At 34.0% G+C, this 15,731-nt stretch overlaps 1 long non-coding RNA gene and 1 pseudogene across 1 annotated transcript; one reads left to right on the top strand and one right to left on the bottom strand.

The window, feature by feature from the left end:
* Positions 1-15,731, top strand: part of LOC128170701 (uncharacterized) — a 723,116-nt pseudogene that overhangs the window by 479,135 nt on the left and 228,250 nt on the right.
* Positions 1,529-2,303, bottom strand: LOC128170752 (uncharacterized). The gene is made up of 3 exons (XR_008241888.1): positions 2,252-2,303; positions 1,979-2,143; positions 1,529-1,656 (listed from the first exon to the last, which is right to left on the bottom strand). It is a non-coding gene; the product is annotated as an uncharacterized LOC128170752 (long non-coding RNA).

Raw genomic sequence — 15,731 nt, 5'->3', positions numbered from 1 at the left:
GAGCTTTTACATTTGTTTCCAAATTCTGGAGTGGTAATGTCAGTGACCGAAAAATTATTGTGGACAGCAAATTTCTTGACCTTATTTCCTCAGGGGATGAGGTGATGGCAGACAGAGGATTCCAAATAAAAGATCTTCTTACCCTGAAAGGAGCATATTTGAATATGCCACCTTTTACCCATGAGAGAAGAAATGGGAAGGGGAGAGTACTCTCATCTAAACAGATTCTTGAAACTCGTAAGATTGCTTCACTACGCATCCATGTCGAACGGGCTATCAGAAGACTCAAATCCTTCAAAATGTTAGCAGGAATTCTCCCATTAAATATGAAAAACTTGTCATCAGCCATGCTACGAGTTGCAGCAGCTTTTTGTAACTTCATGCCACCTTTGTCAAAAAAATTTAAATAAGGAAAATTACTGTTGTTCATGTGTACCGTTAATTTGATGGGCGGTTTTCTTTTCCAGCAACATAAATAATTGTATCAATTGGACTAAGTGCTCTAAAAATGTTTTAAGCTGGTGCATTTATTCATGATTGCACAATATTTCAAATAATCATATGCCTTTTTTTATTTACTTGTTATGATGAAAAATGATTGAGATGAATACATTAATTTCAAGAACTTTATATATTGCTCATGATGAACAATAAATTGTGAAATTGTAAGACAGTGTAATCCATACAATGGTTTTTGACATTCATCAACTTTTGAATTAGCACAATGAAAACACCATAATCATTAACCTTATTCAAGTTTTCTGATGCATATACATGTACTTTGACCAATTTTGGTAACACATATTGCACATAAAAACTTTTGAGTTTTTCAAATAACAGTTCCCAATCTGCTTGTGAGAAATTAACTCTTTCTACATAAATATCTTTTTGTGTGTACAATACAAAATCACAGTAAGATTACTTGCAGACTGCCATTTGGCCAAGCATTTGGACATAATAGGAGGAGGAAATACTCTTTTTCAATGCATAATTACCATTGACAATTGCACATGATGAATTTTTTGACATAGCAACCTAACAAGTTTCATTTTGTGAACGATATGGACACTTGATTTCAACAAGACCTTTAAAAACAAATCTTTAAAAACAAAGATTCCAGTCTCTGAACACTTAAATGAAGGATGAAAACATGTAATGTGATCTACATATTTCTCACGTGCAACAGATTCATTAATTTTTCCATATTCAACTGACTTCGAAGTAAAATTATATTGACCCATAATACTGCGCACAATATTATTGTCTGCTTTATTCCCTCTATAGTGGTAAGCTTTGAAAAAATTTGAAGCAGTCAATTTTCCCTTTCTTCGGTACTGCCACATAAGGTTAATGGACTGTCCTTTGGTAAATTCATTAACTTTCTTAACATAACAATCGTCTACTTTCACATTTTCTTGACCAAGCATTGACACTAAATCAATAATATTTTTGGGCGTGTCCTCAATACACATGGACATGTCATTGTCATCATCAGAGTCTGACATTGTATACAAAGCCATTGCCAATGTTTTGCTCTTCTTTAGGACTTGAACAATATTCTTTTCCAATGACTCCGTATCAAAATCTGAAGACTTAAGTGGCAAATAACCAGAATCTTCAGATGGTCGTGGTTTATCTGGTACATTCACGACAGTCCTGTAATTTATATGGAATTATAATAACGCATTATAAGTAAATTTCTAAATAACGAACATTGTAATTTCAAAAGATTAATTCTTAGTTAAAGGATATTAAACAATTCAGTTTCTTAATTCATTCTGCAAGATTTGCCTGGTTTTCGAATGAATAAAAGGACTGGCATAAAATTAAAACTGAATATATAAGCACAATACATGTACATGCGAGCAGCGCCAGAAAAGAACAGTTGAATTGACAATGTTTATAAAATAAGTTAATTCAATTACTGGGTAATCCCAAAAAAAACCATATAAAAATAGGGTAACACACGGTTACACACCTGATATCTAAGTCATGAACAGGCACTGGCCTGCATACTTTCCGTGGTTTATCCCAATATGCTGCAGTATCAGTAACTCCAATTGAACTTCGATCTTCCATTGAAGTGATGTGATCTATTATGCCAAACAGTAGGGCAACAACATGCTTACATGATCCATCCCCTCTGTTAAATTTTATAAATGTGGTTATGAAAAAATGATAATAAAATAGTATGACCAGCTTTGCTTCAATAAGATATACAGGGAAGTGAAAATCTAGAAAATAAACTTACGCAACACATGTACATTCAGCTGAAAATATGTGTCCTGATTTCTCAACCAGAATTCATGGGATATCACTGGACTGCCTTGTTTCAGGCACACATTTGCCTTTAACATAGAACACATCTTCATCTGAATTGAAAAGTGATAAATTATTTTCTGTTCAAATATTCTAAATTCCTTTTTGTTGACATTGTTGTTGACAATACATATATTGCTTTTAAAATTTGTTGCATGACTGTCTCTAATCATGTTTGATAAATCAATAAAGGTATGTCTTGGTATGACATTAATTCCCAGTCCCTGTTTACTGGGTAGAAAACTGTTGGTCAACAAGGTTATGTTTCTGTTGTAACATTCATATATTGCTTATATCGATTTTGACAACAAAATTTATGATTATATGGGTATTATTTCATATTCCAATGTCAATAAAACTATAAAATGGTATGCTTTACGAAGTTTACAAGTACCTAACATTGCCATTGTGACATCATGAATGTGGCCGGAACAATGTAGCTTGTAGCCATTGTCCGATTTTCTCCTCCGCAGGCGTTCTTCAGACCATCCGCAGTAGTTCTAAAGAAAAGATGTCACATCAAACGTATCAATGGTTGGGATGGTAGCTAGATTACGACTCCAGAGGATTCCAGTGTCGTAACATGGATGTCGATAAGTTTTCCCCCGAACCGTCCGTCTCTCGATTGAAGCCTCTTTCTCGCTATCGTTCTGGTCGATTCCAGGCAAATTAAGAGCATCAGCGCTTTCACATAAGTCAACTAAATCTTGTTTTTTTTTTGTTCGAAAAGGGAATGCCTTTAGTTTTTAGAATATGCTTTAGATCGGCGCATTGTAAATCTTGATAGTTGGCGTCCATCACGACAAAATTTTGTCCCATACGACCCTACTAATCGCGCTTCCAATGTGAAGTGCGCACTAATGGAAATCAAAAGTATTTTATACTCTGGAGTGGTTAGAACAGTATGCAGAATGCAAGTGATCACTTATAGAATAGACTTATGCAAATTAGTTTGCGACAGTTAAAGGTTGCCATCTTTCAACGCTGAATTAATGGTAAAGTGATGCGTGTACATCACATTTAGTCTCCAAGATGAACCATCAAATTTGCAACTCAAATTTATGATATGCAGTGATCCTAATTCTTAGTGGTCAGTTTAGATCGCAGTGAACAGTGACCCAGATTCCGGCACATTTTACCTCAGCCTTCGCGCTATCTACTTACATGCGGCGTTCTAGTACTATTATTCAGTAGTTAGACATTAAATAACTTCTTTACTATCGGAAAGTGCTTATCATTGGTATCAAACCTAAATTTAGATTACAATAATCTCTTAGGAAGTTAAGCATTATTTATAGTGTTTTATGATTTATGATTTTATGATTTCAATATTGCTACAACATTCTGTTGTTTGCGAAAATCTAAATGGAAGGTAAAGTAATAAATAATTTTTAGGGTTTTTGTGCCGAACATTAATTTTTTTAAGTCGGTAGGAAAAGAAATGAGATTGTAATCAAATTTAAAACACCATTGTTTCGACAACAAATGAAAATTACCTTTTCGTTTTCACAGCAGTCGCCATGAATTACAGTCTTTTAACGCACCGGTGTTGTTTCTTTATCCTAGTCACTTTTGATTTTCGCATTTCTTGTTATAAAGAATGACTAGAAAATACGCATAATTTTTTAAGACAGACGTGCCTAATTGATCTTTTTCTTGTCGATACTTCTGAGACGTCCCTGTATGCAAAAAAGATTGAATTAAAAACTTCTCTCGCTTGCTTGTTTTATCTTGTGCGTTTAACAGTAGAATCCCTTTGGACTGCGTCAATTGACTTTTACACAATGGTTGTTGCTAAAACTTGGAACGGAAAATGGCACAGAAAATGGAACGGAACGGAAAGCAAAACGAAACAAACAAGGGAAAATCTAATGCAATAAGCAATGTTATTAACTGGACAGATGTGTTAATTATTGCTAAAACGATATATATTATGTACTTTTTGAATATTTTTTTTAAACGGACATGATCTACAGTACTGCTTGGTGTCGTTTAATATTCAATGCCAAATTCCTTTCTCTGGTCTAGCTTCAAAATCTGCATACGAAGTTTTGACGAGAATATTGTTTTCTTATTTCCTTAGTAGTAGATTTAAAACGTTTGTTCAGTATATCAATAGTATACCACTCTAAAGCAAAATGAAACATTACCCATCTTTAGAAAGATATCTGCCTATCTATGCATTCATGATGGAGTTTTTTTTACCTAGTTCAATACTTTTCTCTTCCTTTTTCCTTATTCGCCTTGTTCCTCTTCGCCAATGACCTCGTCTTCACGGTCTGACAAACATCCTGTTTTGACCTCGACAAGTCATCATCGTTCTTCCTCTCAGTAGGAACATCAAACCGGGTTAAATTTCCTACAATCAAATCTGCAAATCATTACTATTGCCACTTCTTTCCCTTTGACATTATTTATATTGACTCCAATCTACACTACCAAACATGTTATCATACATGTGCATCTCTTTGCAAGTGTTACACCATGCAAGATTCCAAACGTGTAATTATTTTTCAAAATAATTAACATTTTTACTACCAGAACTGATGTACATCAAATTTTCAGCAAAACAGTCATTAAGGTCTTCCGTTTCCAACGGAAGACCTTACTGTTTTCGTACTGTTTCTTCTTCTTATTATTATTTTATTCCGCAAATTTTGTGCACGCGATATCTCAAAAACTTTCGACCATTTTCTCACAGATGATTGGCAGTGGTCATAATTTTAGGAGATTTTTGAAATTTTGAAATCGTCACTTACGGTTCTGATAACGGCTGAGTTTTTACGACCAATTTTGTGCAGAAAAAAACTCAGAGACTATCAGAAATATGAATATGAAATTTGCAGGATAGATAGACCATAGTTTGAAAATGTGCAGAATGTAGTTTTTTTGGCGCCAGGGGCACCATTTCCTTGAGTTCGCCTAGGCTCAAAAATTGGGTACGAATTTTGAATCAAAATTTTCATACGTTTTGATATGTATCTTTTAATGAGTTGATATTTTGTTAAGACATATATTCTAAAAATGGTAGAGAATCAAAAGTTCTTTCCAACAAAATCAAGAAATAGGAGCTATCCCCTTAAATTAGGGGCCAAGACACTCGTTAACTCTGTTACAAATAATTTTAAAACGATCACGATTTTTTAATGTATTATGGAAGCAAAGTTGTTGATCGTAACAATATCTATCAGGTGAAATCGTTGTCATGCCCATTCATTACGTAATTATGGATTTTTAGGGGCCAAAGTACTTAAACTTTAACGCTATATATTTAGAGAAGATAAAATGCCTGCATTCATGATACTAAGAGATTCCATTAATCAAAACACCAATGCTTGTCCCCATTAAGGATCTAGAAGGCTTGCCACGCCCATTACGTAATTAAGGATTTTATGGGCCAAAGTACTAAAATTTTGACGCAATATATCTAGAGAAGGAAATATTCAATCAACTGTACCTTAAAAATAAACAACAAGTTTATATACGTGTAAGAACAAAAAATGTTAGTATTTGTGAGATCTTTCAAATGAACTGAAGAAAAGGGGGTTGGCCCCTGAAATTAGGGGCCAAGACACTCGTAAAGTCTTTTACACATACCGATCAAATTTGTGTAATGCATTATAGAAACAAAGTTGTTGGTCGTAACAATATCAGCTTGAAAAACTCATTGTCACACCGATTGATGACGTATATAGGGTTTTAGGGGACTAAAATCTGAAATCTTTAATGTGCTGTATGTGAAAAAGCAAAACACTTTGTTAAGCATTTTAAAGGATATTGACTATCGTATACATTATCTGAAATGGAGTGGTTGAGGGAAAATTTCATTGGTATTTTAATCGTATCGTTTAAAAATTGAACGGAAGACCTACTCGTTACTCGTAACGAGGTCGTATCTAGTTTCTATTCTATTTACCCTACCATTCTCAATTATAAATCAAATCGTGTCTTTGCCTACACCTATGGTATGGTGTTAGTGACATTAGTAGGCGCTGGCACGATAAAGGACCTCTACAGCTCAAAGTCAAGAATTCACATTGGTCTTAAATTGAAGGCGTGCATGGTTAAAGTACAACATAATTAGAATATATCAATCAATATATGCATCTTATTCACAGGCACATGACGTTAAAAAATGTTGTCATAATAAAAACAAATACCCCATACCTAAAAACGCGTGTATTATTTAGACTAAGGTAGTCTGGTATTTATTTTTATGATGACAAAAAGTTATAGGCCTAGCGTTGGGTGCCTGTGTATTTTTACTACGTAGAATGCACATATTACGCAAATATTTGATTCAATGTGTACAGATCAAGAATAAAACGTTATCAGTGACAGATGTACATAGCTGAGAATCACTGTTTGAGAACTTAATTTTCGCTTTACTTTTAGCAGAATTCCCCGGTTAATGCAAAGCCTTTCATTCACGGTTCTATGTACAAGCGGAGGGGGCATGGTTTTTCATACCCAAAGTTCTAAAAAATAACTTATTAAATTAGTATAACAAAGCTACCAAAAACCGCCAAACGAAATACCTCCCCACCTTCCTGAAAAAAATCTAGCTCCGTCACTTCCGTGCAATCATTTGTTTTTGACACACAACACACAGTAGGCCAATTCATTTTATTTTGTAATCATTCAGATTTTGTTTTCAAAATAGAATGATGTTGATTATTTGTTTCAAGCCCCCCCCCCCCCCCTCATTTTCAGTATCATATATGTTAAAATACATTAATCCATTAAATTAATTAAATTAGTTAATTAAAACACCTTAACACCTTCACCATTCTATCAATGATCTCTATTGGTGTGTATCCTTTGTAACATAGGCAAACGGTCTAGGAATTTAAACAAAACAATTTTTTTATGAATATTCATCGCCCAGTCTTGGTGATTGTCCATATAATATGTTTATTATGAATGATGGTGTTTCTTAAATAGTTTGTGTCTAATGGCAGCTCGAGTTGTATTTGATATTTGTAAATTAAAATGTCATCCAGGTTTTTCCGTTTATAATCTGACCCTGAGGTCCACGCAGAAAATATATAAGCGAGGTTAAACCGGATGTTATGAGGAAAATTCAGCCTGCGCATGAGCTAACCTGGTTCCCGTGCGTAATGGGTAGCTCAGGGAACCAGGCTAGCACACGTTTATCTGAATCGGGATCGGGATTCCGTGCCACATGCACATATACGTTCAAAGGCGCCTAATTGTAAAGTTGAAGGTAAATAGTACAGAAACAAAGTATTCCTTTTAAAGAAATGATTGGCATGTGATATGAACTATCTATTATGAAATAAGTTAATGTTATGCCGAAACTACAAAATGCATCAAATAGCATAATTTGCAATTTTTTGTTGTTTTCCGAATACACATGTAACTTAACTATAGATCAGTTTATAGTAGGCGAGGCTAGAAAACTTCCCGATTATTTTTTTTAAGCATTTAAGTATGAATGAATAATTAAGTCACTATAAAAGTTTAAATCTCGAGAAAAATGCCACGAAATATGAAATTTTTGATTTACACAAAGCTGTCTCACTGCATAGTTAACAAAGTAGTGCGAATCGTAATGTGTGCGCAAATAATAGAATTCACCGAATGCCTGATTGCATACATGCAAACTTCATTCATAGATAGATAATAATTATTTTAGAAGTATGAATCCTTTAAATTCTGAGATAAAAAGTCAGGGCTATACATACAAGTAGTATAGGGGGCTGTATAGGGGGGCAAAACAATAGAACCATTGTTCTCGAGAAGTCAACCTTGACCTACTTAACGGGGTATTTCTTTTGTTATGCTAATTAGGATCGAAGATCAAAGGGATCAATGATCAATTATATTGTTATGCTAATCAATAGATCGAAGATAAAAGGTAATAATATTCAGTGGATCGAAGATCATATTCAATGGATCAAAGATCAAAGCAGTCAAGGTCAGTCATCGAAGCATCTCAGAGTCAATCAAGCGATGACTATTGAAATCAATAGTTTGAACCCCAATAAAAAACTCTGTTGTTCATACCCCCTCAAAAAACCCCATATTCAATGGGGGTATTATTTGTAAAAGGTATGTATAGTTACCAAAGATGAGTGCATCGATGATCATAGAAATCAACAGTGAGTCGTGACACGGGGGGTTGTACGATGTAGATCTTTCATTGGGTTAACTATGCCGCCTGGATGTACCTCTATTCATCAGCCAGTCAAATGATATTTTATGAAATAATTTGATTAATGATACATATGACTACGGGAGATGTGATAATATTGAGGAAAGATTCCCCTTCTTATTTGTTTTGAAAAACTTTACACGCCAGTGATCGCCATCATAACAATTACATCTGCATTTTCTTAAGGAGTATCTAAATACACACCACACCTGTATACATTATCGTTTATTTTATGTATTTGGTTATCATTTTGTCACGGATATCGAATTTTATATTGTCATAAGTTATTTACTGAACTGTGTCTAGGAGAAGTGACGATTTAATTGACATTAAAAAAGAATTTCACACAGTCGTGAGTTTCATCATTGAAACATGTCTAGGTTAAATGGAAACGAAATCAAAAACAAATATGACGTTTTCAAGATGTTGTTATCATGTCTAAGTGAGAAGTTAAAAGTTTAGAATAGTCTCTTGGGCTCTTGAAAGTCGTCCAATTCGTTCCTTGAGAAAAATAATGAAATTTTACCCAATTACAATGTAGTGAAAGTATGAAATAATATGAATCAAATTGATTATTTTATGTTATGTGAAAAAAACAGACACATTAGAGAAAAAAACCAATTTCACAATAAATGATATACAATGTAGGTCAAAGAGTAACTCAGATAATTTAGCGTGAACGATGTCAATGTTTAAAATAAACCACTACTACGTCTGCGAGTGGGTATGCAACGCAGGACCGTCAAATTCCCCTTTCTTAAAAATATATTAATATCATAACATACAACGTTTACTATTAATCACGTTAGGCTTTTATAAGGCGTGAGATTTTATTACGACAAAAATAACACGTACTTCTAAACCCCCATTTCTTTGTGTCATTCTTGGAATTGCGGGACTGGTCCCGAGGGTGTCGTTGTTCCTGGGAGTGAGTGTGGCTGGTTCCTCCATTCTCCTCCTACACCCCCCCCCCCCCCCACACACACACACGCCAGAAGTCACCCTTATGCATTTAAGGCAGGCTCTTAGTCTCTTCCCCAGAATAATAAGCCTGATCAGGTTGAGGGCTGTAACCCCATGTAAGAGGCTTCCGACACTGAAACCACAGAAATTAAATTATTCATATAAAAGGAAAAATGTTCTTTTAGAAAATAAACTATTTACAGAAAATACGGCAATATCTTTTTATTAGATTTACATTTTATATTCCAACCATATTATCTTTTATTGATGAAAAGAAAAAAAATAATTTGTCATATTGAAAAATTGCTACTGATTATTGAGATTAATCATACCCTCTTCCTCTTCCCATTTTTTCTGTCAAGTGACTTGGTTAACATGCACATGAACCACGGCAACATGCTACATCATCCCAAGTAGTATTTTGTACATAAAAAATACACAGAAGGTAAACAAAGTTTAACAAAAATATTTTTTTAAAAATGGTGAAGTGTAAACAAAGAAATATTCACAGTAATTGTGAAACCGTTTATTTCATGCACTTAACGCAGATTGAGAAAAAAAATTAGTTAACACAAAAATTTCTTTTATGGCTTTAGTGGCCAAATGCATCTCAATTCAGTCGTCATCAGACATATGCATTATATTTTCTCTAGCTTTCTTTCTATATTACTTATTAATAACTTTATAAAACCAGAAACATGCTTATATGAAGGGGAGTAGTGCCAACAAACTTGGGAAGTAAAAGTCAGATTGTGTAATTTTTTCACGGATTGCGTCGATTCCTGTTTCCTGGTGGTTTAATGTCGAAGCACCTGGGTTGGTACTATCTTTAACGTCTCTGTTGATGTGGTGTGTTCAGTGTACATATCAGTGCTATTGTTGGTGTAATGTAATGTATTGATGATGCTAGTAATTGTTGTGAAAATGTTAAATTGTGTAGTAGTGTTAAATTTACTGGACCGCCGGTGATCCATGGTCCGAGTAGGCAGTGAACTGTGTGTATTATGTAATGTGCCGATGTCTGTCGTTACAGCTTGTGAGATAATGATTATGATTGTAGATTTCTAATTAAAGTCGGTAGGTGTAGTCGCAATGCCACTGGGTAGGTATGTGTGCGTGTTGGTCGAAATATCGTGTTTTACGGTCGGTTGATCTGAGGGGATGTTATGTTGTCGAACAGAGGATTGAACAGAGGAATTCTCTTCAAAAAATAAAAATTCAATCTCTGGATGTATTTGCACCAGCAACAACATTAAAAAAAACTAACTCGAACAACAATTAATTAAAGGGCAGCATCATCATCTTTATTATAAATTATTATTTATGTCTTATAAATTATATGTTTTCGCGAATGTTTCTAGACAGTTATTTCGGTAGTAGATGAAGGGTGAACTCACCGACATGTAATACACAGTTTACACTTGCATATTATTTAAGGTGTCTCTCTACACCTTGCATTATTCTAATCAAATCAGCAGAAAGATTCTTGATTATGATAGAAAGCATGCTGAATAAGATGTATTAAACTCTAAGAGGCGAAAAAATTGTAATTTTGGATAAAGAATTATCTTTTCAAAAATTTAGTTTAATTAATATGATCAAAAGTCCCAGGAGGATTCGATTTCATGATCTGTGCTTCACTTAACGACAGAACAATGTCAGTGTACAACCAAGTAGATTGATAAAAACGATTAAACAAAATATCAAAATCGTCATCTTGTTAAGTATGTGTCTAGGTGTAGCGAGGGTCCTTAATGTAAATATTGGAATTCAACAAGATAATAAGAGCAATATATAAAAATCGACAACAATGTACAAAAAAGACACAATAAATTGACAATTACGAACCGTTCTATAAGCTCTTTATAAAGTTTTTCATTCTGATGGAAAGCCGATGGTTTGCATTGTCAAATTGATAGGCTTATGAAAGAATGAGGAAGACGAACAAATCGACATCTGAAAAATTCTACTATGTATACAATTACCATTGTCAACCCTTCAAACTCTAGTTTTTAATGTTTTCGACATGAATTCCCTATTATGTGTTTATCCATTTCATTTGGTTGTATATTTTGTAAAACCGAAGCTTAAAAATAATACACCAAGATGATTTAAAACTTTGGAGGTAATTTCAAATTGTAATTCAGCGTCTTTTAATTGAATCATTCTGTTTCCCGGTTTTGCAGTCCAATTATTTATAGCCAAAGAATTGTCTTTTTTGCATCTTCTAAAGGGTTCTAAACGGTGAATCAGCGTCACTAGTATGACTTATTCTTCTTTACTCCTTCTATTGTTATTCTAGCTCAAGCACCTTCAATTTTAATAAATAAACTAGAAATTTGTATTAAATTTTTTTAACCAAATTTTTAATACATTTGAATATGATTGCATAAATATGTTAGTTTATTACATATTGACACATTTATGTATTTAACAAGGTTAATAAGCACCAATTCAGCAAACGCTTACTAAGCTTGCGTACTTAAAGGGGCATGGTTACGATTTTGATCTAGATTTCTTTTTCTTTTTCTATTGTTTACCCTGATTTAGTAAAGCATTTCCAATGATCAATCAAAATTTTAGTGTCAATGGTAAGGTAATAAGCAAGAGCTCACAATTCTTTGTTTTGTAAACAAGACTCCTGACATGTTTTTGTTTTAAATTCGTTCAATATATTTTCTGATTTTACTATCTATGAGTTCGTTTTGAATACAAATCAACAGTTCCTATCGTTCGTAATATTTATTTTTGGTCTAGACCCTAAACTTTTCCTCAATATTCAACATGTAAACAAAAACAAGAATCTGGCTTTGTTTTACATAACAAAGAATAATTTTGACCTCTGTGTCCCGCTTAAAACTCGACGACCGACACTAAAAATTTGGTCGACTATTAGAAATGCCCGACAGAAGCATTATAAACATTAAAAACGGAAGAGAAAAAAAACGTGACCATTTCCCTTTAAACACGCGAGTAAAGCGGTTAAACAAGACTGTTATTACTCTCCGAAAGCAAACCATTCATGTTCTTCCTTGAGAAAAAAAAATGCTATGATATTCTTTTAAAACCATTGAATATTCAAAAAATCATTGACAATGTCACTCGTACGATTTTATCTTGCTACACTAGACGTCAAAATGGTCTAGGTCATTTGGTTCAGACCGTGCGCAAAGAATTTGTTTTCATTCTTTGTTTAATACTTTCTATATATTTATATCTCTATGGAAAATTGTCTTTCCTGAAAATCACTGAATTAACAAATTACAGGCTCCTATCATTACAAACCTTGGCAAAAGGTACTTTTTGCTGAAATGCATGTTCAAGCAAGAGAATTAGCAATGCAAAATTTATTTCATTATGTTTTATATGTATGTTTTAAACCTTCTATATATTTCATAACTATATGCAACCAAATAATGGACGAGAAATTTGGCTACCATAATTTTCTATAGGTTACTCTGATTGGGAAAAGCTATGAGTCCCTTAATGGTTGGTTTACACTTAATTTAGATGCTATATATACCTGATCCTTGAATTCCGCAATAATGGGAAGTAGTTATGTTCCATCTTTCACACAATGGAGGCGAAACAAAGAACAGTGTTTGATATCCCATAGTGATTTGTTTTTGTAAAAGGTGTGAGCAGCGATTTTTTTCTTCCAACGTCCGACCGCTTGCAATGTTACATACAAGTACAATGACTCTGACCACCAGTGCAAGCGATTTAGTTATGATCGAAGCTAATGTTCTTTTTTAACTTGTTTTATTTTTTAATAAATATGCTCTACGGACATGAAATCAGTAAGTTTTCATAACACTGAAAGACAAATGCATTGTTGTAACACCCAACATACTAAGTAAATTGTAAAAGAATAAATGTTAATAGTGATATTAAGAAAAAATTATCATGTGATTTGTTCACAATCGTGACAACATTGAACAAGACCCCGACAAAGTACTGATTTCTAGCTAGACGAGGCTTACCACCGTGATGTCTGTGATATATAGAAATAAAGAAGGGATGATAAGTGCCAAATTTACACAAATTCGTCTTCTCTAAAATTGACCGTCCTAAAAATTACTACTTTCCCGAGAGTCTACAAATTACAGACTCCTATCATTACAAAAAGCAACAACCAATGCCTTGCAGATATTGGGCAAAACGCACTTTTTGCTGAAACGCATGTTCACTTAACAAAACAAACGATGCAGGATGTATCTTTTATATATTACTATTAACGGTTTCTTTGTATACCTACATGAATTATCTTGATATCAGATATGAGTTAGAATAATCTATGTTCGAGCTTATTTCAAAACCTTTAATAGTTCTTCATATCATTTGTGGTTATTTATGTATTAATAAAAAGAAAAGAAAAAACTTTTGTTCTTCCTCAATCTTCTTATTGAAGGTTTATCAAAGAGAAAACTAATAATAAAAGCTTCAATTTAATGCACTGCGACAGTTCAACAGTTTACCCGGTAATCGCCTTTGAGAAATCATAGAAATCTGTTTATCTATGGGATAGGTTAAACAAAGATAATATCAGCCAACGAGCTATGAATATTTCATTTCTTCAAAGATAAGACGTTTGTTTAACCTTTTGATAGTAAGAATACATAAAAGCTAAAATTAAATATCTGAAGAATTATGATTGCTAATTGACTTCATCTTTAATAAACGCTTGTTGCAAAATGCATGTACACGTAATTCTGGTTGTTTATTCTGGGTGATGTTGCATGAGGTATAATTCTTAATTTTACATGAAGTGAGTTATGAAATATATGCAACACATTGATAAGCTCGACTTCCCAGACATTCCAATACATGTCCAGGTCGGAGGTATTCCTAAATTCGATACCAGAAACGACATATCTATTTATGTGTTTGGCTACGAAAAGAGAGAAACACACCCTCTACATCTAACCCGAGAAGGAGGATTAAAACACATGGATTTCTTCGTTCTAACCAGGGAGGATAAATCTCATTACTGCTTGATAAAAAAAAATTAACATATTAATAAAAATGTACAGAAAGGAAATCAACTATTTCATTGTCATCATTATCTCCATGGGTTTTCTAAAAATCGGGTTTTAGAAAAACACGTGTCTTATTGTGAAGAACACGGTGCACAGCGGGCCGAAGTGCGAATCAATGAAGACAAATGGCTCCAGTTCTGCGTTGTTTCAAAGTAGCTCAAGGTTTCATTTGTAGTCTACGCCGATTTTGAAATCATTCTCAAGTGGCATTACGGTCGTCCACCATTTACCATGTAGATAGCATTACACATGCTCTTCGGCTTTACTTACAAGGCTTTTGGACGTTCGTCTAACACAACAATCATGTGGCATACCGTGGCCATGATTCGGCTGACCAGTTCATTGACCATCGAATCAAACAGGATGACGAGCTTGTGGTGGTCTTACGCTATTCAAAACCAATGTTTTTGTTTGACGAAGAGAACGAAGCATTCCAGGAAACGACTATATGCTACATGAGTAACAAATAATTGGGGAAAATTGCCGTTCGTGATCATTGTCACGTGACGGGAAAATATCGAGAGGCAGCCAACACTAATTGTAATCTATATCTGCGACTCGGAGAGAGGATATTAGTTTTTTTTTCGTGAGCTCAAAGAGTATGTTGCCCACTACATTATGAACGCCATCAGCAATTTTAAGCAAAAAAGATCAAATAAATAACAGAAAAATACATATATATTTCGTATTCGTTGGGGAGATTGGATTGAGTCGACGCGTTCAAATTTCGTCAATTAACGTCTTTCGACAAACAATTCGCCAATCTAACAAAAGAGGCCATCGACAAATTTTCTCATCTCAAATCTCGCCTCATTCTGGAAACGATCGGATAATGCTACACGGACTTGCTAAAACGATCTCGAAGGAAAAACTGTGACCGATGTGGGTTATAATTAACGAGGCCGAGTACAGAACGAGTACGCACGCTTTCGCGCAGCGTTTCATTTGTATTGTGACGTCATCTTTTTGCTTGGTTGACGCAATGGCGTGATAGTTTCAACTGGAGATATTCAGCGAAAATTGTTGAAAATATCTCGTTTGATGCGTAAAAATAATGTTATATTGTGGAATAAACATAAATGTCTCGAAGTATAAGCTATATTTGGGCTCGGGTCGAAAACGTGAAGAGGGTTCAGCAAGCCTAGCCCTCTGCCGTTTTCTTAACCCGCCTAAATATAGCTTAACTCATATATTTCAAGACAGTAACCATGTATTTTATAATAATGACCTCT

The sequence above is a fragment of the Crassostrea angulata genome, chromosome 2 (assembly GCF_025612915.1).
Source record: "Crassostrea angulata isolate pt1a10 chromosome 2, ASM2561291v2, whole genome shotgun sequence".
Lineage (NCBI taxonomy): Eukaryota > Metazoa > Mollusca > Bivalvia > Ostreida > Ostreidae > Magallana > Magallana angulata.
Note: the sequence above shows the minus strand (reverse complement) of the source record. Positions and strands in the feature narration are given on the sequence as shown.